Source organism: Oryctolagus cuniculus, chromosome 4 (assembly GCF_051225735.1).
Source record: "Oryctolagus cuniculus isolate XC-2025 breed Fujian yellow rabbit chromosome 4, ASM5122573v1, whole genome shotgun sequence".
In the NCBI taxonomy this organism is placed as follows: domain Eukaryota; kingdom Metazoa; phylum Chordata; class Mammalia; order Lagomorpha; family Leporidae; genus Oryctolagus; species Oryctolagus cuniculus.
Window position 1 is genome coordinate 140,709,476 of NC_142870.1, and position 26,117 is coordinate 140,735,592.

Below are 26,117 nucleotides of genomic sequence, written 5' to 3' on the forward strand. Positions count from 1 at the left end.
GTGCGCCATTGGCTTGGTGCAGGTCCAGGGAGACCCGGGCCCTGGCATGGCCTGGTTGTGCCCACCAAGAAGCCACCAGTCCCTTCCTCTGCCTGGAGGAGGGGTATCCAGGCCCTGCCACCGAGCCCCCTCCTCTCACCCCGAAACCTTAAGTCCCAGAACAGAAACGCTCTTTATCCACCAGCCCCTCATCACAGGCCTTGTCCGCCTCAGCCTCGCTGCGGCCCTCAGGACAGCGCTGCTTGCCGATGTCCTCAGAGCTGGCCACGCGGCCTCCTTGCAGGGCTGGTAGTTTCTGCAGACCTACCTGCCTCTCTCCCGCATGGGGGACGCCCCTCCCTGGGGGTCTTGCCCTACAACCCCGAGCCCCACTAAGTCACCCCGGCCCCGCCTCCCCTCTGCAGGTCCTGGCCTCTCGGGGCCCTGAACAGCCATGCTTCCTGGGCCCTGAGCCCCTCACTCCCACGGCCACACTGCCCGACCCCACTGCACAGCCTCGCACCCCTGGTAAGCATCAAATCCACCTACAAAGGGTCTTTGAAAAGTTTGGGGAAAGTGCGGATTATGAAAACATTATACGCAGATTTTTAAAAATATATTTTTTTGCACCCAAGTAAACTTATCTTTTCCCTTGATTTTTTTGCAGTACCTTTGTGTCGCACTCTCTGGGCAGAGTCCCCGTCCCTTTGCCTGGCTGAAGACTGGCTCTTCCCCCATCTGCTGGAACAGAGACTCCCAGAGAGGAGGCCAGGGGCGCACGGGCCGGTCAGTCTCCCTAAAGCTGGTGCCTAGCCACGCCCCCCTCCACGCATGCCCTTCCCACAATTCGCCACCCTGCAGCTCCTCGCCCGTCCCTCGGGCTCATCAGGCCTCCGATTCCTGTTCTTGGCTAAGATGCTCTCCACAGTCCGGCTCTGGGCACCCCTTGGAGTTGCTCCTCCCCAAGCGCCCCCAGTGAGAGTAAACTTGTCTTTCCCGTGTGAATCTCTCTGGAGTCGATGGAACTTGCGGGGCCCCAGCCGATCAGGTAGAGAAAAAGAGAGCATCCTTTCCCCTTCCCTACATCCTCTTTCCATTTCTTCTCTGCTCTCTGGGGCCGCCTCACCTCGGCTCTGAGCACTCTTGCAGCGCCCTCCCGCTGAGTGGACTCCTCTCCCCGACCATCCCGGAGTCCCTGACCTGTGAGCTGTCTGCAGGACATCTCCCGACTGTGCACTCTCAAAAATCAAGGCTGGTGTTCATCACCACCGTTTTTAGGAGCCGACATGTTCCCCGGAGTGTTCTGGATGCCGGCTGCTGGTTGTCTGGCCTCCATCCGCCCTTTTCACGTAGTGACGGATCTGGAGGATTTAGCTGGGCACATGAGTATCCGGGACGGAGATAGTCTGTCAGTTCTCTTCTCTTCTCTTCTCTTCTCTTCTCTTCTCTTCTCTTCTCTTCTCTTCTCTTCTCTTCTCTTCTCTTCTCTTCTCTTCTCTTTTTTTTTTTCTCTCTCTCTCTCTTTCTTTCTTTCTTTTTCTTTCTAAGATTTATTTATTTGAAAGTCAGAGTTACACAGAGAGAAGAGAGGCAGAGAGAGAGAGGTCTTCTGTCCAATGGTTCACTCCTGAGATGGCTGCTCCGACCGGAGCTGCGCCGATCTGAAGCCAGGAGCCAGGAGCTTCTTCCAGGTCTCCCACGCAGGTACAGGGGCCCAAGGACTTGGGCCATCTTCTTCTGCTTTCCCAGGACACAGCAGAGAGCTGGATTGGAAGAGGAGCAGCTGGGACTCGAACCAGTGTCCATATGGGATGCCAGCGCTTCAGGCACCAGGGCGTTAACCCGCTGCACCACAGTGCCAGCCCCAGAGATAGTATTTCCTAGCCTCCTTCGCGAGTAGCTGAGGTCGTGTGAGCTGGTTCTGGCCAATGAGAAGGGAGGGCGTCACGTGGGACTTCTCGGAGCCCTAAAGAAGTTCTGTTGGCTGGGGGTCAGGTCACACCACCTTTCCCCCTTCCTGCTTCTCACTGCCTGCAATGAGATGTCTGCCGGACCCCACTGCTGTCTTGGATCAGGAAATCTGGAGTTTGGCCACCGCATGTGCTGCAGCAGAAGGATGCGAGCAGTCTAGATCTTTGATAAACGACAGACCTCAGCACCTGCCCTGGACTTCTTTCACCAGTGAAGAAAACAAGTGAGACAGGATAGCCCTGTGTGCGGTGTCTGATACCCTTTTCTCAACTTGCCCAAGTAAACTGATGATGACCTTCTCCTGCCCCAAATCTGCTCCTGCTCGATGCCCTTCCACGGTGCAAAGCACCACTCCCCCTCCCCGTCCTTCCTGGTTCACCCCTTACCCCATGAGGAACCGAGAATCACCCGCCAATCACACCTGTGTCCCCACGCCCAACCAATGACCAACTCCTCTCACTCCATCCTCTCACTGGCACCCAAGGCTGGATTCAGGCCATGGCAATCACTCACTCCGCAACTGACTTAAAGGTTTTACTTCTTCATTTGAAGGGCAGAGTGGGACACACACACACAGAGAGAGAGAGAGAGAGAGAGAGAGAACTTTCATCTGCTGGGTCACTCCTCAAATAGCTGCAACAGGCTGGCGCCGCAGCTCACTTGGCTAATCCTCCACCTGCAGCGCCGGCACCCCTGGGTTCTTGTCCCAGTTGCTCCTCTTCCAGGCCAGCTCTCTGCTGTGGCCCAGAAGTGCAGTGGAGGATGGCCCAAGTGCTTGGGCCCTGCACCCCATGGGAGACCAGGAGGAAGCACCTGGCTCCTGGCTTCCGATCGGCGTAGCTCCGGCCATAGCGGCCATTTGGGGGGTGAACCAACGGAAGGAAGACCTTTCTCTCTCTCTCTCTCTCTCTCTCTCTCAGTGTCTAACTCTGCCTGTCAAAAACAAACAAACAAAAACAACAACAAAAAAATGGCTGCAACAACTTGGGCCAGGCTGAAGCCACGAACAAAGAACTCCATCCCTGTCTTCCACGTGAGTGACAGGAGCCCAAGCACTTGGGCCGTCTTCCGGTGCCTTTCCAGGTTTGTAAACAGGAAGCTGGATGAGAAGTGGACCAGCCAGGGGGGTGGTGTTGTGGCGTAGCAGGTAAGGCCACTGCCTGTGATGCCAGCATCCCATATGGGTGCCTGTTCCTCTCCCAGCTGTTTCACTTCTGATCCAGGTCCATGCTGATGGCCTGGGAAAGCAGTAGAAAATGGCCCAGGCCCTTGGGCCCCGGCCACCTATGTGGGAGACTTGGAAGATGCTCCTGGCTCCTGGCTTCTACCTGGCCCAGCCCTGGCCATTGTGGCCTTTTGGGAGGTAAACCAGCAGATGAAAAATCTCTCTCTCTCTCTCTCTCTCTCTCTCTCTCTTCTCTCTCTCTCTCTGACTCTTTCAAGTAGAGAAATAAACTTTGAAGGAAAAAAAAAAAAGGAAGTGGACTAGCCAGGACTGGACCGGTACTCTGATGTGAGATACAGGCATCACAAGGGGCATCTTACTACAGTTTGCCACAGCACTGGTGGCCTGAGTTTGTTTTCCACAGTTGGGCCAGGGCTCCCAGGCCTCCCTGAGGTAGGTGGTACCCATTTTACCAATGAGGGAACTATCGCGCAGGGAAGGGAAGCGCTGCGTCCAACGTTGCACAGCCAGCGAATGATGGAGCCCGAGACAGAGGTGCGGCCATGGAGTTGTTTTTGTTTTTGTTCAACAGTCACCAAAATGACTCTGACTTATATTTACTATATAGACAGTGGCAGTACAGGGTACTCGGTCATTTTTGTCCAGACGCGAAAGGAAATTTATGAAATCAGCAAATGCTATTTTGAAAAGGGTGTTCCATCGGAAACAATTTACCAAGTTCAAGATAGGCCTGTTTAGCAAAATCCAAGTTGTCCCCTCAGTACTTAACAAATGAAATTTTCGGGGTCAGCGCTGTGGCTCACTAGGTTAATCCTCCGCCTGTGGCGCCGGCATCCCATATGGGCGCCGGATTCTGTCCCAGCTGCCTCTCTTCCAGTCCAGCTCTCTGCTGTGGCCTGGGAGTGCAGTGGAGGATGGCCCAAGCCCTTGGGCCCTGCGCCTGCATGGGAGACCAGGAGAAGCACCTGGCTCCTGGCTTCGGAACGGCGCAGCTCTGGCCGTAGCGGCCATTTAGGGGGTGAACCAACAGAAGGAAGAACTTTCTCTCTCTCTCTCTCTCTCTAACTCTGTCAAATAAAAAAACAAATTAAAAAAAATGAAATTTTCTTCTACTTGTGTCCATTTCCCGTGGCTTTGGACTCATTCATATTCTCCATATTTAGAATTAAAGGTTCCTTTCTGAAGAGATCTTAATCCTAAAGTAAGACATGGTCCAGGTTCCTGAATTCTTACTTTCTTTCCACTCTTGAACATGTATCTGTGGAATCTAAAGAAGATATAATCCTGGGGCCGGCGCTGTGGCGCAGCAGGTAAAGCCGTTGCCTGCAGTGCCAGCATCCCATATGGGTGCCGGTTTGAGTCCCGGCTGCTCCACTTCTGAACCAGCTCCCTGCTATGGCCTGGGAAAGCAGTAGAAGATGGCCCAAGTCCTTGGGACCCTGCACCTGTGTGGGAGACCCAGAAGAAGCTCCTGGCTCCTGGCTTCGGATCGGTGTAGCTCCCGCTGTTGAGGCCATCTGGGGCATGAACCATCGGATGGAAGACCTCTCTCTTCTACCTCTCCTTCTCTCTCTGTGTAACTCTTTCAAATAAATAAATATTTTTAAAAAATTAAAATAAATGTTAAACTGTACCATGTTGCCTGTTTCATTTATAAGCAGCCAACATTTACAATTATTATCTAAATATATGTCAAGAACCCTTGAAACATTAATCCTAAAATAATTAATAAAACTGAGTAAATGTCACCCTGTGTACACAAAGTCCCGCACCCCAGCACTCCCTTCTCCCTAGACACGCACCACTGAGCTTCTGCTCATGGCATCTCACTACTTTTGCCACAGCACTGGTCTGTGTTCCGCGGGGTCCCTGCCTCTCCCCTTAATTTCTTTAGGAAGACGAACACCGCTCATCTTGAAATGAGCAGTTGGCCCATTTGGCGAGCGACCCAGAATCCGTCCGTTTGGTGTTTTACGATCTTCATTAATAACGAGCAGCTCTGTGCGACCTCGTGAAATGCACTGTGGGGTAAGTTTTTCAGAGCCAGCCCTCTTCCGGAATAAACCTGTGAGTCTGGTATAAAACCGTGGAGAGCTGTTCGAGTCTTAGTGTTCTCCCATGCGGTCTATCTGATGTTGTGATGAGAACCTTGGGAAAAGTTGGTTGAAGAAAGAAGCAAATTCATCCGTAGCGTCCGCATAAGCAAGCTCTTCATCATTCGGGTCTGCACGCGCTGGCCGTCGATGGGCTTGGGTACAGGTCTGGTGGCGCCTTCTCACCAAGAGCCTCTCTGTTTTTTTTTAATTTTTTTTTTCTGAGCTGCCAGCTTTTGCTTGCGCTGCTGCTGCTTCCACCGGTACACATTCAGTGTTGCAGCTGTTTGTTCTGGATCTCAGAAATGCTGAAACCTGGGGGAAACGCAGCCGCTCTCGGGGGCTGAACCCCGCTTTCCGTCGCCCCACGCTCAGCGGCTGTAGCCTCCTGCGCTTCTTCCCTAGCGCCGTTGCTTTCCAGGTTTTCCTCCCCCCACTGCCGGTCTTATCCGCGGCCTTCGCCATTATGTGTGGTTCTTTACGACTTGGAGTTTCAATCATTGCCTTAGCACCAACGCCTCCAGGCCTGCTCAGCCGAGTGCTAACGGCCTTCGCTAGGTGGCGTCGGGGGGCAGCCACGAGCCCAGCACCGCGGCGGGAAACGTGGGTGGGACACTGGGCCTGTGGTCCCCACGTTCACCACCAGGCGGCAGGCGGGGGCAAGAAGTGGCTGCCAGGGTCGGGCTAGGGGCGGAGGAGCAGCGACTGAGCGGGACCCGCATCCCCTCGGGTTTTATTTTAGTTATTGTAAAAAAACATTACAGGCTCCAAACGTGTTATTGAAATTTCCCAAGCAGAACTTTTAATCTTGCCTGTGGATGGACCTGAAAACGACAGCGAGGGTGGCAGACAGAACAGGATCCAGTCTCGGCAACCTGCCGGCTTGGGGAGCAGAACCACAATTAGCTGCGGCCGGCCGTCAAGACCTTTACATGCTGTCTCTCAATCTTCCCGTCCCTGAGAGGTTCAGACAGCCGAGGCAGTTTGCCCAGCTTTACCCAGCACAGCCAGGATCCCAGCGGGTCCCATTTCGAAGTTTCTGAGCCTCAGTAGCCTCTTGTGTCAAATGGGCATAATGCTAAGGACAACACCTATCCCCGGGTTCAATCAGACGCTGTCGAATGCAGTGCCCTACACACCTCATCTAGAGAGTGGAGCACCGAGGCGAGTGGTGACAGGTGCTGGCTCCCCAGGGCCCGGCAGGCAACAGATGCGAAGGTGGGTTCTGAGCATAGTCTCCTTGTCACACCAAAAGCATGACAACCCCAGGTGACAGGTATGTTCACATCTGATGAGATTTGGCTGAGCTCTCTTAACTGCGTGGCTTAATTATCATTGATTCACGTATTGATGAATGTTTACGGGGTGCTTGCCATGGGACGCAGGGATAACTCACAGGCGTCTGCACACTTCGGGCACACTCAGGCACGGGAGAAGGTGCCCCCATCGAGGCTGTGCCCTTTTTCCCCACTGCCTTCTGTGATGTCACCTGCTCCATCCATCCACGCAGCTCTCTGCCTACCCACCTATCCATCATCTCTCTCTCCATTCGTTCCTCTACACACTCACCTGTGTCACCCACCCACGCACACACCAGTTCATCCATCCATCCATTCACCTGTTTCATCTCCCCTTTACCTGTATACCTACCCATCCCTCCCTCCCTCCATCTGCCCACCCACCCAGCTGTCAGACCACGGATCACTCCAGTTGTGAAGCTCCGTTCTCTCGCCTGTACCCCCTTCTAAACAGCAGCTTCCCTGTGGACAGGAGACTGGCGCCTGCGAGACACACCTTGCTGAATGAAGCAGAGATGCCCACCGTAGGGACTGGGCATCTCAGGGCGTGAGTGACGTGATCCATTGGGATCACAGGGGACAACTCTGGGACTTCCATTTGCATTAGCTTTTTAGCTAGATGACAGGGAGACAGTTCATCACCTCGTGGGGTTTGACGTGCAGCTTGACGGTGGTGCAGCTGAAGCGCTGAACAGCCCTGCCTCACCTCCCGCAGGGAGGCCGGGAGTCCCACAGTGCAGATGGCCTCCCACAGCCCCCTCTCATTTGCTGACCACCAGATGACTGCAGACCTATAGGATGTCACTGATGTTCATCTGATAAAAGGGAGATTTTTAAGCATCATAGTCTTTGTGGAGCTTTGTAACTAGATGCCTTGTGATTCAATACTTTGAGTTAGTTGGTGGTTAAATATGTTTAGTATTACCCCCAAACCAAGCACCAAATGGTGAAACTGAGATATACTTAGCTAAACAGAGAGGATGACTCAAGGAGGAAGTCACGGGGTCCAGGACCCTTGGCAGCACGGAGGGCCAGGAGGTTGCTGGGCAGCGGGTTCAGGAAGCCTCCCCTCTTCTACTGCCCAGCCCCTTTCTGCAGTGCCCCGGACCTCACCTCACTGCGACCCAGTCTCTGAGGAGCTTTGGCTGCACAGCGGGAGCTCCTGGTACCCACAGCAGTGCTTTGTGACTAATGTTCTGTCCATTTTGATTGCACTGTGCTATAAATAAGTCTCATATATTGAATTAAGCTGGAAGGGTTGGTGATTAAATTTTTTTAGTTAAGGTATCTGGTATGATGCAATATTTGAAAAAAAATGGAGTTTTGATATAGGCAAATAAAAAGAAAAGAAAGGCGAATAGAAACTCCAGGACAAACGGAAAACCCGTGGGCAAGACGGTGTGCTTGTTGGCCGTGAGAGTAGCTGAGCCGCCATCCCCATTTGCCTGGTCACAGTCATGCCAACATCACTTTCTGATTTGCAGCGTTTAGGCTCAGCTTGTAAACAAGGAACAGAAACCTTACTGTAGTTGTGAACAAAAGCTCAATCTTGAAAATACAAAGTAGAGCAGACCAGGGCCTGGAAGGAGGAGTGGAGAGAAGAATTTCTAGCTTCCTCTCGCCAGGGGGGTGTCAGGAGATGTGATGGGAGGACCGGGTGGCCTCGGAGAGGAAGTTTAAATGTAGCACTTACACTTACAAAGGCATCCAGCGAGGAATTGAAAAGAGTGCATATGATTATCTAAAATCAGGTTAAGCTAAAGCTAAAGATAACGCCTGAAATTGATGTCTAGGAAGTATGCTAAAATTATATTGTCTTGAGAGGGAGCCGCCCAGGGAAGCAGCTAGGCAAGTGGCTCCGGGGGAGTCAATGGAAGGGGTGCCTAACTGTTCTGTGCTCCTTGACTTTTTTTCTTATTTTCAAGTCAGAGTTAGAGAGAGGCAGAGGGAGAGGGAGAGAGATCTTCCATCTGCTGGTTCACTCCCCAGATGGCTGCAATAGCCAGGGCTGGGCCAGGCTGAAGCCAGGAGCTTCTTCCTGGTCCCCTATGTGGGTGGCAGGGGCTCGAGCACTTAGGCCATCTTCTCCTGCTTTTCCCAGGTCATCAGCAGGGATCCGGATGAGAAGTGGAGTAGCCGGGACTTGAACCCACACCCATATGGGATGTGGGCGCTGCAGGCAGCAGCTCTAGCCGCTGTACCACAGCAGGGGCTCTGCTTCTTGACTTTTTAATCAGCCTTGTGCACGATGATGAGTGCAGCTGATTTCTTGGTGATTGAAGTGGATGAAATGAACACTCCATTCGCAGGGAGTTCCTGGCATCTAAATTCACACTGTGCTCTCCAAACCTTGACCTCTCTCCCATGTCAGGCCTCGCCTTGAGTCCTGAGGAGGCGACCACGTGGGGCTGCAGGGCTGACAGGCAGCTGTGGGGCTCAGAAGAGGTTGAGGCCCCATCCCTGTGGTGTCTGTCGGGTGCAGGGCATGGACCACACCCCAGGCCTCAGGAGCTCACACACACACACCCCCCAACATCTCCTGCACACCCCTGCTCAGGGTGGAGAGCTGAGAGACGGGACACTCTGCCCTGTGCACAGGCACCAGGCCACTGGCCTGCTGGGTCGGCTGTGCCAGTCCCTGGGCAGTTCCCCTGGGAGGACAGATGGAAGCGGCAGGTGGCAGCTAGTCCCACACACACGTGGAGCAAGGACCCTTCATCTGCAGCGGGGGCAAGGGGGCAGGCCTCTCCCTTCCCCTCTGCCTCAGTCAGAAAAGCTGGGGACACCCAGGCTCAAGGCCCCCTGTTTTCTTCCTCACCTCAGACCCCTCACTCCCAGCTTCCTCTCCTGATTTTAAAATAGGGCATCACCACACCCCATCAGACCCCTGACTCCTAAAGTCTCGCTCCTAACGCACCTGGAGCCTTGCTACTCACAGGGCTGCACTTGAACCTGCACACAGGCGCCACCCAGGAGCTCCTTGGCAATGCAGAGTCTCGGGCTCCACCCCAGACCTCCTTCAGCATTTTAAGAAAACCCCAGGTTATTCACAGGCACCTTGAAGTTCCAGGAACAGGGAGTCAGAACACGTGAGCAGATAAATCAACTCACCCTCCTGCTATCGGCTGACATCCAAAAGTGTCTCCCTGGGATCTGGGCTGTGGGCTGTGACTTTGCACGCCTTGTCTCCTTCAAAGTCCATGCAAGTTTACACGGTGGCTGCTCCAACGAACCTGTCCGACAGATGGAGACGCTGAAGTTCGGAGAGATCAGGCCACACAGCAGAGAGCAGAACTTGGATTTGCACCTATCCAGAAAACTCCCAGATCCCAACACTAGGTTAGCAATTATGTTATCCACCCAGAGAGGGTTCTGTGCTCACTGTATGTTTAAAAAAGGGATTTATTTTATTTGAAAGGCAGAGTGACAGAGAGAGATCTTCTATTCATTGGTTCACTCCCCAAGTGGTTGTAATGTCTGAGGCTGGGGTAGTCCAAAGCCAGGAACCAGGAACTCCATCCAGGTCTCCCATGTGGGTGCAGGGGCCCAAGCGCTTGGGCCATCCTGTGCTGCTTTCCCAGGCGTATTAGCAGGGAGCTAGAAGCAGAGCAGTCAGGATGCTGGAGTCACAGGTGGCAGGTTCACCTGCTGCGCTTAAAAGAATCTTAGGGAAATATTCGGTAGGAGAAGCTGTTCAGGAGCTGGGAAGAGCTGAGGTGAAGTCAGAGGGGACATGGGCAGGAGCGGCACTATTTAAGGGGTGACTTTGGACAAGTCTTCCGCCTCCTCTGTGCACCGGGAGTGATGACAGCAGCCTCCGCCACTCCTGGCCGTTTCATTATTCTGTGGGAACAACCCTACAAATTCCCCAGCAAACAATTTGTATCCAACCAACCTTTCTTGGGCCGTTCCTCCACACGAGGCATTGATGGTGCGGGGGTAGGAGGCGCCACCCTGCCGTCTGGATGCTCAGAGCCCTGGGCAGCAGTGCGGTGGGGTCTCTGATGACGGGGCAGGCAGGAGGCTGTGGGCGGGGGCACAGGTGTGTGGCCTGGTGTGTGTGGGTGGAATCGCGTTCCTAGAAACAGTGGCACCCAAGTCGAGTTCTGGAGTGAGGCTCTAGGAAAAGGGTGTTCTAGAAGCAGCCAAGGCTGGAAGAGTGAGGGAGTCCTCACACGGCCCACCCAGAGCAGGGCTGGGGCAGGGCAAGGAACGCATCAGGGAGCAAAGGACAGACAGCTCCAGGTCCTCGCCACAAGACTGCTTCCCCTCCCCTCCACCCCCCCCCCTCCTTTTTCAGTGGCTCTTTCAGCTTGTGGATTCTTTCTGGCTCCACCAAGCCTCTGCTCTTCTCACTGATGTGCAGCGGCCTCCCCCACTGCCCACTGCTGGGGTCTGTGGATCCAGTGAGCGGGCTGGTGCTTCAGACCCTTACGGCTGTCTTCCCAGCACCCTGCTCAGATCTGACTCTGGGCTCATGAGCATTGTGTCCTTGGGGCTGCCACTTAGCACACTTGGTGCACTGTGCCTCTTCCTCCAGGGCAGACAGCCCAGCCCGGAGTTCAGATAAGCAAGGCTGCACTGACCGCTGCCCTCAGTTGCCTGCTTTGTGTAGCACTCAACATGTGCAACCTTAAGCATCACAGTGGTCCTGATACTGAAGACCCTGCCCCTCTCCCAGCTCAGACCGGGGGGCACCTTGAGGGCAAAGATGACATCATGCTTATTTCTAACACCCAGTGACCAGGAACAGGGCCTTGCACTCACTGGGACGGACGGATGGCCTCATGCCCGTGGCCTCCAGCCCAGATGCCAAAATCAAAGAAACCCAGACTGGGAAGCTCTGCTTCAGTCACAAGCTCTCCCCAGCTGGGGCTCAGGGCACCGTCACCACCCCGTTTCTGTCCTCCAACGGGGACCCCATCTTGAGGCTGGAGGTGGAGGGGGCCTTCAGGTCCAGGAAGATCACAGAGAGACAAGGGGACAAGCTCTGCCACGGCGGACTTTGTACAGGAGGGGGGAAATGTTCGAATCAGCAAGAGAACAAACAATGAATAATTCAGACACACAGATCATTTTAGGGCCAGACCTTGTGGTTCAGGCTTCCTAGGTTGGCCAGGGAGCATACCTACAGAGCTCCCTGCGTGGGCCCTGGGGAGCCTGAACCGCCTGCTGCCAGCTCCAGGGCTCTTTGAAATGACCTGTTTCATCTTAAAAAATGCATGAGAGTTTTCCGCTCGGCGTCTGTGCTTATTTTCACACTGCGCTGATGAGCTAAATGACTTTCCATGAGCAAAATGGGAGCTGCAGAGCCATGCCTGGGAGGGCTGCAGGCGCAGCGTGGGTGAGGCGGCGGCGCTGGCGCTTCTCCCGCCCTGCCTCATTGCCCTCGGAGGGACCCACGCGCCCCACTGTCCCGGGTACAACAGCTCAGGTAGCATTCTCCAGGCACAGTGCTGGCCTCTGGAATGAACATGAGGCCCAGTGGGCATCAGCTCCGGGACTCCTGCTGCCACTCCAGGGACAGAGAAGGCCTTCTTCAGCTTGGATCGCTAGACTGCTGGGATGCAGTCCAGAAGCTTCCAGGGAATGAATGAACCATCCCAAAGGAAAGCACAGCAGAAAGGCACAGAGATGGAGCATTCCGGTGCCGCCATCCCCTGGGTCCAGCTATACCTACAGTCATATAGTTATTAGGTTAGACTGGTCTACATTGGGTTACCTTCAGGTGTAACTGAAATAGTGTGGCCCGTTCAATCAGTGGGCGTGTGCCCCAGGTGGTGGGTCCAGCAGAGAGAATTGTGGAGCTTTGATATGAGAGCTAGGAGACTGCATTTTGGTCCTTGCTTGCTCACAAACATGCTATGTGATTTTAGGATTTGGGTTGGGTAACCTCCAGGGTTTCTTCCAACCCTGAGTCCTTGCTTAGAAATTCTGTTGTGGCGCAGTGACACGGTGCCTCCTCTAATGCCAGCATCCCATATGAGCACCAGTTCACATCCCGGCTGCTCCTCTTCCAACCCAGCTCCCTGCTAATGCTTCTAGGAAAGCAGCAGAAGATGGTCCAACTAGTTGGGCCCCCGCCACCCATGTGGGAGACCAGGACGGAGTTCCTGGCTCCTGGCTCTGGTTTGACCCAGCCCTGGCTATTGGGGCCATTTGGGGAATAAACCAGCAGTTAGAAGATATCTCTTTCTCTCTCTCTTTCTCTCAAGCTTGGGCATCTTAATTATTTTTCCTAAATTCCTCCAAGTTGTTTATTTTTAGTTTTCTTTTTTATAAGAAATCTTTTTAACACAATGTCTGAGTAATTTCGATACACAGCAGGTTTGGGAACTGCTCAGATGCTTAAATTCTTCATAAGGCAGTCATGCAAAAAGCAATCCAACAAGAACTAGTTGAGCACCTACTATGTGTCAGTGGCACTTCCTCAGACAATGGCCTCCTTGTTGGGCGGGGGGAGTGACCTCCGATACCCTGCTGGACTTTCTGTAAAATCCCAAAGCCGGCTCTGAGAAAAAAACATACGTTACTGGCGACATACTTCCTCCAGTCATTCAACTGCTGCATAAATGGCATTTAAAACTTTTATTGATGAATAAGCTATTCACTGTCCAGTTGGCTCATTTATAAACAGCAAGCATATGAACGTGTGCATTTATGTCACAGTTGCTGCTGCTGTCTCATTTAAAACCTTAACAAGACTGTGCCATGGCAACTGTAACTCACACATTACTAGAATTCAAATGGCTTATTATCAAGATAAACATTTATTATATTAAGGTATGCAATATTAGTGTCATATTTTATACATGGTTACTTGTAGCATAGTTCAGCTTGGGGCCAACACCATATTGAATTATTTAAAGCCGTTTCTCCCTGGGTTATTAAAAAGTTCAGTAAAATATATATTAGTGTATAAAATTTTAATGCATAGTTCACATTGCAGTGTTTGCGAGTTCCTGGCCTTAGAAGAGGAAAGCCTGGGAAGCAGAGGTCCAAACAGACTGTGCCTTTGAGAAGGCGGTCCCAGCACAAGCAGACACAGCCCTCCTTTTGTCTCAGCGATGACGGCAAGCCCCACAACACTCCCTGTGTACAAGTCACAGGCAAGGCGGGCTGGGTGAGGCGAAGCCACCCCCCCCCCCAGCTCTGGGGGGCCTTTGGGTCTCCAGCCTCAGAGACTCTGACTCCTGTTGACCTGCGCACAGGTAGAGGCTACTGCCCAGGCATTGCCTTCCAGGCTCTTCTGTTCTGCACCGAGAGCTGAGCACACCCGCACATCTGAGGAAGGCCCTAGGCCCCGGCTTAGGGCTTCCCTAGAAAGGTGGGTTGTGGGGTTGGAGCTGACACCCATGGTGACGGCTACACCGGGCCCTCGGAAGGCAGCCCTTGCCCACCGGAGGGTGCTGGGGTTTGAGCGGGTCTCCCAAAGTTCCTGTGTTAGAAACGTCATCCGCAGTGCCACGGTGCTGGGAGGTGGGGCCTGGTAAGAGGGCCTGGCAGAGGCCTCAAGAGTGAAACAATGGCTGCATCGAAAGAGTGGGCTGTCGTGGAGGGGAGTTTGGCTCCCTCTTGCTCCCTCTTGCTCTCTCTTGCCCTAAGCCATTCCCAGCGAGATGACATGACGTGAGGGCCCTCACGCTCTCGGACTAAGAGTCCCCAGAACTGTGAACAAACACTTTTCCGACTCAGTCTCGGGCCCTCTGTTAGAGCAGCAGCAGAGGCTAAGACAGCGGTGTGAGCTCGGTTCTCCCCGAGCGGGGTGTGGAGGTTGGGGTCTTGGGTGGCTCCTGGTAGCAGAAGGGACGAAGATGCTGAGGTCCACACATGCTGAGAAGGGCACCTTACCTTCACGTCAGGGCCTCTGAGGGGTGGCACACGGATGTTGAGGCTGGAGGGGTGTGACCTTGGGGACAACAGAGAGCTGGATCTAGGCAGGAGGAGATGACAGCACCCTTTTTAAATGTACATGAACCATGAGCATCTCAGTGTGGACCGAGGGTCAGAGATGACGCCCCAAGCTTTCAGGACTCTGCAATCCCACTGGCTTCTTGGGTGACTTTAGGGAAGAGAGGGTGCCCCAATAATGGGTTACACTGGGCACTCCTCCACCCTGGTAAGTTAGGCTGAACTTGACTTTCAGAGGGAGTGGAGAGGGATAGCAATGCAGAGTGAGTTTTGTTTTGTTTTGTTTTGTTTTGTTTTTGCTGTTGAGTGTTGTGGAGCAAATGGAAACTTGCTTCAGGGTTGGAATGAATACAGGTTTGAAGTCACATGCGAGAAGCCTGAAAGCCTGAAAGCTCATGGGTGAGCAGTTGTATTTAAATTCTGAGCACCTCGCACAGGCACAGGAAACGGGGCGCAGCAGCCAGAGCCCAGAGCACGCAGCAGAGCAGGGACACAAAAGGTGCCTCTTCCCACAGAGTATGTGAAAGCATGAGGAAGACGGAAGCACAGGACTCGGATCTTGTGGCAGGCACCGAGACACGAGACCTGAGACCCTCAGGGGAGCTTTAACACACAGCGCAGGAAATCCTGTTCCCTCGAGGGCAATCTGTCGCTGTGTCAGAGCGCCCTGGCTGCAGAGGCTGACCCCTTGGGGAAGGGCTGGAGGAATCCGCAGTTGGCAGAGGCAGGCATGTTTTGTGGGGAATGAAAAGTCATGTAGAACAGTGAGTCTCCGCCAACTGATAAGGACCACGAAGGTAGCAGCAGAATACGGGGCAAACACAGTGCCAGGTAGCTCAGCTGCTGCACTGGATTCCACACCAACACGGCACCACGTAGCCTGGTCCTCCTCTGCTGAGACACACGGCAGCCAGTGGGGAATGGCAACCTGAGGGCACCTGCCCGCTACCTACGACACACATCTATTCACCTGTTGGCAATGAGCACGGATCTCAGCCCAGCCCCGAGAGAATATTCTCACTCGGGGGTGATGGCATGGTCGGGTGTGGCCCTCATGACAATGGAGTGGGGAAGGCTTGCCCCACCAGGAGGAGGGTCTGGTGGGAGGGACCATCTGCTTACCTGGGCTTGCCAGGGCCTTCGCACACCTGTATGTGGCTCCAGATAGTCACCAGGTCTGACTCTTCATGAGGTACATTCTGCAGCTGAGCCACCCAGCAGAGGGGACTTGATCCTAGCTACACACCACAGGCTGCCAGTCTAATTCATTTATTTAGAGAAATAATGAGCACAGAGTGTTTAGTATAGAGCTCCACACTTAACATTAAAAGAAAGACTTTAGGGGCCAGCACTGTGGAGCAGCGGGTTAAGCAGTGCCGGCATGCCATATGGGTGCCAGCTGCTCCATTTCCAATCTGGCTCCCTGCTGATGGCCTGGGAAAGCAGCAGAAGATGCTTGGGCCCCTGTACCCATGCAGAAGAGACCTGCAAGTAGCTCAAGGCTCCGGGCTCCGGCCTGGCCCAGCCCATGCCATTGCAGCTTTTTGGGGGAGTGAACCAGCGGATGGGAGAGCCCTCTATGTCTCTCCTTCTCGCTCTCTCTGTAACTATGCGTTTCAAATAAAAACAAAATAAATCTTAGGAAAAAAAAAACTTTAGGCAAATTTAACAGTGTATTTGAGCAAAGAATGATGCATGAATCAGGAAGCCATCAGCCCGGAAGAGCTTTGCTGAGCTCCACTAGGGCAGTGAGATGGAAGATTTACAGGCGGAACACGGAAGTAAAGCGGAGACATGATTGGCTACAGCGAGGCAGTCACTTCCGGGGAGGCCCCTGGCTATACCTGTTCAATCACAAGATGGCTGGTTGTGGTTAGCTGGAACTCAGCTTCGCTTGGTTTTAAATCAGGTATAAGCAATGCCTGCAGTTTGTTTATGTAGGAGCTCCAGGTGCAGAGACAGCCTCAGGCCAATGGCCTCCTCTTGATTTGCTTTAACAACAATCAGCTGTCAGTGCCAGGTATTTTTATTTTCGACATTATCAGAAGCTTTGACTGTTCTTTGTTCTCCCCTTCCATGTTTAAAAATAAATGCTTTGAAACACCATTTTTGCTGGCAGAGGTGCATGTGAAGGGGTCTTGGGGGTCCCAAGGCTGGGGGCAGCTTTGCACATACAAAGAAAATACACATATTTTCCACTCAGGGAGGCCTGGGCTAGGAGCTGAGCTCTGCCACTCGCCGATGAAAACTTCACCACATTTCTAAGCCTTCCTTTTGAGACAGGAGAGATTTGGACCGTGTGTGGGGATGTGGAGAAGGAAGGAGGTGATGTGCATAAGGTGCCGGACCTCTGCCAGCTCTCATCCACGGAATGATGGAGGGAGTGTTAAAGCAGTGGCCAGGTTTGTTGAGCTCCACTGATCACCAGCAGGAGGGGGAAGCAGGGAACTCTGGGTGGAGAAGGACACCATGGAGCCATCCTGTACTGAGCCACAGCTTCCCAGGGGCCTTTGCTCTAAGACCTAGGCACATGGTGCCCCATCCTGCGAACACATACACCCCCTTGATACAGGCAGGCAGAAAATTAAATTGATTAGATTTGTGAGCTGGAAGCCACATCTTCACCCTGCCCCCTTTTTGTGATCTCGACTGTATGCACACCTGCCAATCAGACTATGTAATCACACCCCCTTTGGAAGTGAATAAAAGGTCTGGAGCACCTGGGCCCTCTCTCTTGTTGGCCCTCATGCCAAGGGGCCTTTTGGCTGCCCCTGATGCCTGCTTGACACATGGCCCACGTGCTCTCCTGCCCATGTGCTCTCTCTCCCTTGCAGTCTCTGGTCTACTCCCTGGAAAAGCCTGGTAAGCTTCTAAACTCCTTCTCCCTCTTATAAAATCCTCACTTTCCTGTGCATTTCTCTCTAAATAAATGTTAAACTGTAGCATGTTTCCAGTTTCATTTATAAGCAGCCGATATTTAGAATTCTTATCTAAATATATATCAACAACCCTCAAAATATTAATCCTAAAATAATTAATAAAATTTTGAGTAAAGGTCCCTGATATCACCCTCTGTACACAAATTCCCATACCCCAGCACTCCCTTCTCCCCAGACATGCACCACTGAGCTTCTGGACACTGTGGCCCAACCAGGGAGAGGGTCAATGGTACATTTCTGCAGTTGTCCTACAAGCAGTGACATTGCTTTAGAAGCTCAGGTTGCAGTGGATCGTGGTTCATTATCATCCACAGGTGTTACTGGCTCCCAGCTCCAGGATTTTCTCAAATGGCACCGTATAACCACAGGGCTCCATACAAGCACACATTTATTTAAAAATAAAATAACCCATTGAGAGTTTATTTAGATGTTCATTTATGATTTATTTTTATTTTATTTGAAAGGCAAAGAGAGAAAAAGATCTTTTATCTGCTGGTTCACTCTCCAAATCCCTGTCACAGCTAGGGCTGGGCTGGGGCAAAATCAGGAGCCAGGCTAAAGCTACCACCTGCTGCCTCCCAAGGTGCACGTTAGCAGGAAGCTGGAATTGAAAATGGAGTCAGGACTTGAACCCGACACTCTGTTATGGGACGAGGACACCCCAAACAGCCTGTTAACTACCGAGTCAAATGCTCATCCCCAGTTGAGAGACTTTATTTATTATTTTAAAAAATGTATTGAGATATATATATATTTTCTCTGCTGGTTCACTCCCTAAAGGAACCACAGCAGCCAGGGCTAGACCAAGCCAAAGCCAAGATCCTGGAATACAATCCAGGTCTCCCGCTGGTTGGCAGGGAGCTAAGTACTTGAGCCATCACCTGCTGCCTCTCAGGGTGCACAGTCCCAGGCAGCTGGAATTAGGACTTGAACGCAGGCACCAGGATAAGGGATGTCCATGTCCCATCATTGAAAGGTTTTAAAGAAAGCATTTTATTACCGTTTTACTCCAGTCCGCTGTCTTTGGTTCAAGGAAACAACTTCTAACCTTTGGTAAAACAGGAAGCCGGGAAAATAAGAAATCCAAGGTTCCAAGAGCGAGAATGACAGTTCAGGTGGTTATGGGTTACAGACGCTGATGATAAGTCATCTCCTTGGATGACAGCAGCAGCTGGGCCTGTCTTCACAAGAGCAGAGTCTTCCCGAAAATGCGAACTTGACAAGCACCTGGACATCCTGCAGAGGCGCCGACCCCTCCTGAGGACGCCGGCTGCCACACGCCCTGTCCTCATATCGCACCTGCCTTCAGAAGACAGCGTGGCATGGCAAGCAGGACAGCACCTCTGCCCCAGCGCCTGCTAGCAGCATGACCTTGGGCGAACTACTCGACCTCCTTAAAATGAGGATAAAAATAGGACTGGGTTCAGGGGGTTCTTGTGAGGATTAAGTGAAATAATATGAAGCATTTGGAATTATACTGGGGGTGAAGTAAGTGCTCATCAAATATTAGAAGCCATCATCACATCATCATATCGTCATATCATCATCATCTACCCCTGGATCTCTTGGTCTGAGGCATGGCTGACTTGAGTTAGTGGATACCGAAAGTGGGCTCTGCCTGACTCTGGGGACGGCTGAGAATTAATGCATGAACCGGGAGTGCTGTGGCTCCAATGCCACGGACGACGACCCCACCTTCCCACGCCTGTTCAGCTTGGAACGACCAGGCTGGGGCCACTTCTGTCGTCGCTAAGTACATTCCTCAGTGATCTTGGGAAATGTAGGCCTCCTGGAGAGTGACTCTGTTTCAGCTGACCTGGCCCAAGACTCTCCCGATGGATGGAAGAAGAGGAAGTGAACATTTTCAGGGAGATCAGAGCCTTCCAAATTTTTCGCCACTCTACAGTTTGAGGTGTAGATGAGGCATTTGTTATTTCGGGGCCACCAACATCTGGCTCTCCCCACCACATGCTTGGGGACCCTCCAGTGGGCGATGCTTCCTGGGAACCAGAGCTCCACCGGCAGCCCGAGGATGCACGGGAATTGGACATCCCTCTTCCACCCCCTTGGATGTAGGGACCTGTGAACTAGGTTCAGCCAAGTGGATACTCCCACAAAGGATTTTTCATCTTGAGAAGTGAAGCCAAGAGATAGGAATGGGTTAGGCAGGGAAGTTGAGTCTGATGGTGGCAGGCAAACAGGAAACCTCAAGATTTTGCTCAGCATTGAGAGGGAGATGCAAATGATGCTGGGGGAAGCACATTGGGGTGCAGGTGTAGGGGAGGCCTCTAGGGGCAGGTGAGGCCCCAGCTGTGCCTGCGAGAAACTGTAGGGTTGGCAGGGCAGGCGGGGAACACCAGGAGCTCTGTGTGGCGGGAACTGCAGGTTGGCTGTTTCAGGACATGGAGTTGGCAACATAAGAATGGTCAGGTGGTGGGGCCGGTGTAAAGCCACCGCCTGCAATGTCGGCGGCATCCATATGGGCAATGATTTGTGTCCAGGCTGCTCCACTTCTGAGGTTTAGCGCAGTACCCCAGCCAGGAGCCCGCACTGGCGCACTTCCATCGGCTGCAGGATGGCCCTTTGCCCTCTCCTGGTTACACATCCCCACCTGGACCCACCCTCTCCTTAACCCCTGGCAACCACCGATTCATTCTCTGTTTATGTAGTTCCACAGTTTCAAAACTGTTACATAAACGGAATTGCACATCGCATGACCTTTCAGGACTGGCTTCTGTCATGCAGCCTAATTCTCTGGAGATCCATCTGGGCGGTGGGATGCATTGATCATTTATTCCTTTCTATTGCTGGGTAGTGGCCCGTGGTGCGGGTGGATCACCCTCTGATTGACCACTCATCATTTTTTTTCTTAAAGATTTATTTATTTATTTGAAAGGCAGAGTCACACAGAGGCACAGGCAAAGAGAGAGGTCTTCTATCCGCTGGTTCACTCTCCAGATGGCCACAACGGCTGGAGCTGCACTGATCCAAAGCCAGGAGCCAGGAGCCAGGAGCCAGAAGCTTCTTCCAGGTCTCCCACATGGATGCAGGGGCCCAAGGACTTGGGACATCTTCTACTGTTTTCTCAGGCCACAGCAGAGAGCTGGATCGGAAGTGGGCATCTGGGGAATGAACCAAGGGATGCAATCTCTCTCTCTCTCTATCTCTCTCTCTCCCCTCTCTCTCTCTCTCTCTTTGTGTGTATGTAATTGTAATTCTGCCTTTCAAATAAATAAATACATATTTAAAAAAAAACACAAAATCCAAGCTTCTCAATGTAAGACTGAGGACACTAGGGCAGAGACACATGTGTACTCCTGTTCTGATCACAAATGATGGACACTCTCTGGGGCCGGCCGAGAAACCTGCTGGTGCTTTGTAACTTAGGGCAGGTGCAGGCCACCAGGGCCCTTGCTGGAGAACAGAAGCTGATGCTGTGAGTCTGAGGCTGGGCTCTGCATCTCTAGTCAGGTGGTGCCTCTGCCACCAGACCATGCGCACTCTGAGGCCAGCACAGCTTGGAGAGCACTGGCTAGCTGATGGGATCTCAGGGGGATGGGGCAGAAAAACCAGGCAAGGGGGCGTCACAACAAGGCGCCCTGCTTGCTGGGAGGCAGGTACAGGCACTGCAGGGGCCCTGCGGGTACCGTGGGTTCTGGCCCCAGCCAACTGCTGGGCTCCACCGTGGACCAGACTTTGTGAAACTTGCAGATACCCAAATGGAGTCGCTTATGCCACACTGTAGCAACCCGGAGCCATCGGAGGCAGAGAGAGGATTTATCTCAGAGCGTCCTCCAGGCTGCAGGGTTCCAGACATACTGCCCACACAAGGACGCTTGCCTACCGATGCTTGGCCTGGCTGGGAAGCTAACATCAACTCTTGTAACCCTCAAAACCTCTGGTCTTTGTGTAACCTTTGTTAACAACTTGCCTGGACTTCTCTTTGCCTTGAACAAATTCCTCTCTACCCAGCTCCCCTGGGTCTGCCTGGAGCCTGCAGAGCTCGCGTGATCTGAATGATGCTCCTTCTCTGCTCACTCTTTCTCTCTCTCTCTCTCTCTCTTTCTTTTGACAGGCAGAGTGGACAGTGAGAGAGAGAGAGAGACAGGGAGAAAGGTCTTCCTTTACTGTTGGTTCACCCTCCAATGGCCGCTGCGGCTGGCGCACCGTGCTGATCCGAAGCCAGGAGCCAGGTGCTTCCTCCTGGTCTCCCACACAGGTGCAGGGCCCAAGCAGTTGGGCCATCCTCCACTGCACTCCCGGGCCACAGCAGAGAGCTGGCCTGGAAGAGGAGCAACTGGGACAGAATCCGGCACTCCAACCGGGACTAGAACCCGGTGTGCTGTTGCGGCAGGCGGAGGGTTAGCCTATTGAGTTGCGGCACCGGCCCTTCTCTGCTATTTTCAAATAATTCACTCAGTTTGCAGAGTCTGTCCGTAAGAGCTTCTTTTCAGGTTGATGACATCATCCACTTCCGAGCCACAGTCGGTGTGGATGGAGGGGTTTGCTTGGCAGCCCGGGGCTCAGGCTGGTCCCCTGATAAAGGGGAGACAGGAACAAGAGCTCCTCCAGCAGGAAGCCCCAGGCTCGCAAGGAGGGGTTCCCCAAGTCCAGTTCAGGGGTGCGAGATGGCCAGACAAGAACCACAGCTGTTCCCCACTTCTGTCTAGGGTGGGATCAGCCCACGAGCCCTGAATAGCTAAGAAGGTTTAGATTGCTGAAACCTCTGGGAGAGAGAACACACTAACTCCAACGTGTGACAGCCAATGACGTTTTTAAATCCTCTGTGAAAAAGTGTGTGGATGTCTACTGAGTGGCTACTCTGTATAAAGTGCTGTGTTCACCTTCCCCTTGTCAGAAACTGGGCTCCGGCCATCTTTCTGATTTACCTCCAGGCTTCTGAGAGCCCCAGGCCCTGCACACACCCCAGGCCTGGCCTGTCTTCAGGAAGCAGAAGCTTCTGTGACGCGCACGATGCTTTTGGATTTCCGGTCCCCTGTCGATGCATTCGCACCCAATTGTTAAGCTCCGGCTCCTGGCGCGTTCTCCCTCCCGCGGAGGCTGTCTTTCTGTGAACATCCTAGAAGGTGTCTGAAATAGCATGGGGATCTTCTGACAGTCAGACAGGGATGCAAGACGCAGCACAGATGGGAAAGCGCCTAGAGGCACTGGATGCCTGCAAAGGACCACCCGTTGGAGAGGAAAGAAGCAGAAATGGGATCTGCTAACAGGTGGCCGGTAGGGAAGACGGCCATCCTGATTCAGGCATGCAAATATGTATCCCAAATTCTCCAGGACTGGCGGCTCGTGGACTCCTTTCTCAGAGAAAGAACTAAATTTGCCAGCCAACGGCCCCTCGGCAGGATGGATTGTAAACGTGCCAACAGAAGATTTAAACTCAGCCGATTCGACACGACTCCACTTCCCTGACAGTTCTTTCCCTCTTTTCAGCAGGGGTGACCTAATGGAGGGGATGGTGCGTGTCTCTGGCGGCAGGGGAGGGTGGTGGTCCCTGCCTTTGCTGACTTCTCCCTCGCCACGTGTGTGTTGGCTCCTGCGTCTTCCTGGATGTGACTCCTGGCACTCTCCCGCCTCCTGCCTCTCCTGCCTCCTGCCACTCCGCCTGCGGGTCCTCAGGGGTTTTTGGCTGGCTGTGGCCCACTTGGAGGCTCTGGGGGATGCCCTGGCTCTCCTGCAGCCGCGGCTCATCTCTGACTCAGGCCCAGGAAGCAGCATGGTCCACATGGATCCAGCATCCACTGGGATGACCTTGAAGGTTTTCCCAGGCAGTCTCCCATCCAAGTACTAACCAGGCCCGATCCTGCTTAGCTCCCGAGATCAGACGAGCTCGGTTGTGTTCAGGGTGGTGCGGCCATGGACTTGAAGGTTTTCAACCCGCATTCTGTTCATGTGATAAACTGCATTGCTTTTTAAAATAAGCATATTAAGCATATTAATTATCTGATTTGAATACAAATCACAACCTATTAATAATAATGCACTCTGATCCAGGTTCTGATAGTAAAATTATTGGTTAAGAATATAATTGTGGGGCTGGCCCTGTGGCTCAGCGGGTTAAAGCCCTGGTCTGAAGCACTAGCATCCCACATGGGTGCTGGTTCTAGTCCCAGCTGTTCCTCTTCCGGTCCAGTTCTCTGCTATGGCCTGGGATTGCAGTGAAGGATGGTCCAAGTCCTTGGGCCCCTGTACCCACATGGGAGACCTAGAAGAAGCTACTGGCTCCTGGCTTTGGATCTGCACAGCAAACAGCTGTCTGGGAAGTGAACCAGCTGATGGAAGACCTCTCTCTCTCTGTCTCTACTTCTCTCAGTAACTCTTTCAAATAAATAAAATAAATCTTTTTTTAAAAAAAAAGAATATAATTGTTCTCATTTAATTTATTTAGTTAAATCACTCTTTCTGAAATAGGATATAATCTAACCTTATTGAGGAGGACTGGTAATCTCCACTCAGAGAGAGAGAGAGAGAGAGAGAGAGGAGATCCATCTTCCATTTGCTGGATCACTCCCCAAGTGGCCACAACAGCCAGGGCTGGGTCAGGCTGCAGCCAAGGACTCCTCTGCGTCTTTCATGCCCCATGGTGTTCTAGCCACAAACACCAGGCAATGGTGGCCCTTCGGTCATTACAGAATAGTTTATATTTTTATTTGAGTTAGGTCTTCTTCATCCTTTAGGTTAATGTTTAGATTCATTCATGTTTTATGTTGTCAGTCATTCATTTTTATTGCTGCATAGAATTCCATTGTATAGATATAATATTTTGCTTATAAATTCACTTACTGGTGGATATATGAGTTATTTTCATTTTGGGGAAATTTTAAGTAAAGTTGCTATAAATATTTGTGACATGTCTTTTTTGTAAAAAAAATCAATTTATTTCTTTATTTGAAAGTCAGTTACAGAGAGAGAGAGAGAGGAGATCTTCCATCTGCTGTTTCACTCACCAGATGGATGCAATGATCAGCACTGGGCCAGACTGAAGCCAGGGTACAGGGACCCAAGTACTTGGGCCATCTTCTGCTGCTTTCCCAGGTACACTATCAGGGATCTCAATTGGAAATGGAGTAGGTGGGATTTGAACCAGTGCCCATATGGGATGCTGGCATCACAGGCAGTAACTTTACCTGCTACTCCACAATGCCACTCCCCTTGGAAAAAAAAATTTTTTTTTTTTGGCAGGCAGAGTGGACAGTGAGAGAGAGAGACAGAGAGAAAGGTCTTCCTTTGCCGTTGGTTCACCCTCCAGTGGCTGCCGCGGATCACCGCGCTGATCCGATGGCAGGAGCCAGGTACTTATCCTGGTCTCCCATGGGGTGCAGGGCCCAAGTACTTGGGCCATCCTCCACTGCACTCCCTGGCCACAGCAGAGAGCTGGCCTGGAAGAGGGGCAACTGGGACAGAATCTGGCGCCCTGACTGGGACTAGAACCCGGTGTGCCGGCACCGCAAGGCGGAGGATTAGCCTAGTGAGCCGCAGCGCCGGCCACCCTTGGAAATGTTCTTAATTTCTTTTGGGAAACTATTTAGGGATAGAATGGATGAACTGCATGGCCAATGGGTGTTTATTCTGTGAACATTCATCAAGCATTTGCTACAGAGGTTGTACCTCTGTACATATCTTTACATATCATCTGCAGAGTGTAAGAGTTTCAAATACTCCACATCCTAGCTAACACTGGGACTCTTAAACATTTGTAATTTGCTTTTAAAATTTTAGCCATTCTCAGTGTTATATTTCCCTGAGACTAATTGAGCATCTTTCCATGTGTTTATTGCTGATTTGTAAATTGTTGCTACTGAAGCATCTTTTGAAATATTTTGTCTATTTTTATATTGGCTTGCTTAACTTTATATTAAGTTGAGAAAGTGCTTTATATAGCCTAGATATAAGTGTTTTTTCAGACATATGGATAGCAAATATTTTCTCCCATTCTGTGACTTTTTTTTAACAGTGTCTTTTTAAAAAAACAGGTTCATTTGTTTATTTAAAAAGCAGAGTAACATATAGGCAGAGGCAGAGAGAGACAGAGATCTTCTATCTGCTGGTTCACTCCTCCCAGATGGTTGCAACGGCCAGAGCTGGTGGACCAGGCTGAAGCCAGGAGCCAGGAGCTTCTTCTGGGTCTCCCACGTAGATGCAGGGACCCAAGGACTTGGGCCATCTTCCACTGCTTTCCCAGGCCATAGCAGGGAGCCAGGTCAGAAGTGGAGCAGCTGGGACTTGAACTGGTGCCTATATGGGATACCGGCACTGCAGGCAGTAGTTTTACCCGCTATGCCACAGTGCCAGCCCCTAACAGTGTCTTTAATTTTTTTTTTTTTAATTTTTATTTGACAGGCAGAGTTAGACAGTGAAAGAGAGAGACAGAGAGAAAGGTCTTCCTTCCATTGGTTCACTCCCCAAATGGCCGCTACGGCTGACGCTATGCTGATCTGAAGCCAGGAGCCAGGTGCTTCCTCCTGGTCTCCCACATGGGTGCAGGGGCCCAAGCACCTGGACCGTCCTCCACTGCCCTCCCGGGCCACAGCAGAGAGCTGGACTGGAAGAGGAGCAACCGGGACTAGAACCCGGCACCCATATTGGATACCGGAGCTGCAGGTGGAGGATTTACCAAATGAGCCACAGCACCGGCCCCCCTAACAGTGTCTTTTGAAGAGAAAATATTTTAATTTTTATAAGGCTCAATTTATCAGCATTTTACTTTATGTTTCATGCTTTT

General features: G+C 52.1%; 3 long non-coding RNA genes and 1 pseudogene across 5 annotated transcripts in view; 2 read left to right on the forward strand and 2 right to left on the reverse strand.

The window, feature by feature from the left end:
* LOC138849383 (uncharacterized) overlaps positions 1-984 on the forward strand; it is a 17,888-nt gene extending 16,904 nt beyond the window's left edge. Inside the window, exon 3 of the long non-coding RNA XR_016232773.1 lies at positions 647-984. This is a non-coding gene — a long non-coding RNA (uncharacterized LOC138849383). The remainder of the gene's footprint in view (positions 1-646) is intronic.
* Positions 1-17,294, reverse strand: part of LOC149127142 (uncharacterized) — a 27,317-nt gene extending 10,023 nt beyond the window's left edge. Inside the window, exons 1-5 of one of the 2 annotated variants that reach the window (XR_016232765.1) lie at positions 16,283-17,294; positions 15,561-15,698; positions 14,379-14,460; positions 12,938-13,038; positions 9,639-9,760 (exon numbers count right to left, since the gene is read on the reverse strand). This is a non-coding gene — a long non-coding RNA (uncharacterized LOC149127142). The remainder of the gene's footprint in view (positions 1-9,638; positions 9,761-12,937; positions 13,039-14,378; positions 14,461-15,560; positions 15,699-16,282) is intronic. The other variant, XR_016232766.1, reaches the window with a different exon arrangement.
* The window catches only part of LOC149127135 (uncharacterized), a 563,175-nt gene extending 537,393 nt beyond the window's left edge, over positions 1-25,782 (forward strand). For both annotated transcript variants that reach the window (XR_016232762.1, XR_016232764.1), the window contains exon 4: positions 25,736-25,782. This is a non-coding gene — a long non-coding RNA (uncharacterized LOC149127135). The remainder of the gene's footprint in view (positions 1-25,735) is intronic.
* On the reverse strand, positions 4,949-5,694 carry LOC138849382 (ribosome production factor 1 pseudogene; annotated as a pseudogene).
* Positions 25,783-26,117: the final 335 nt, after the last annotated feature.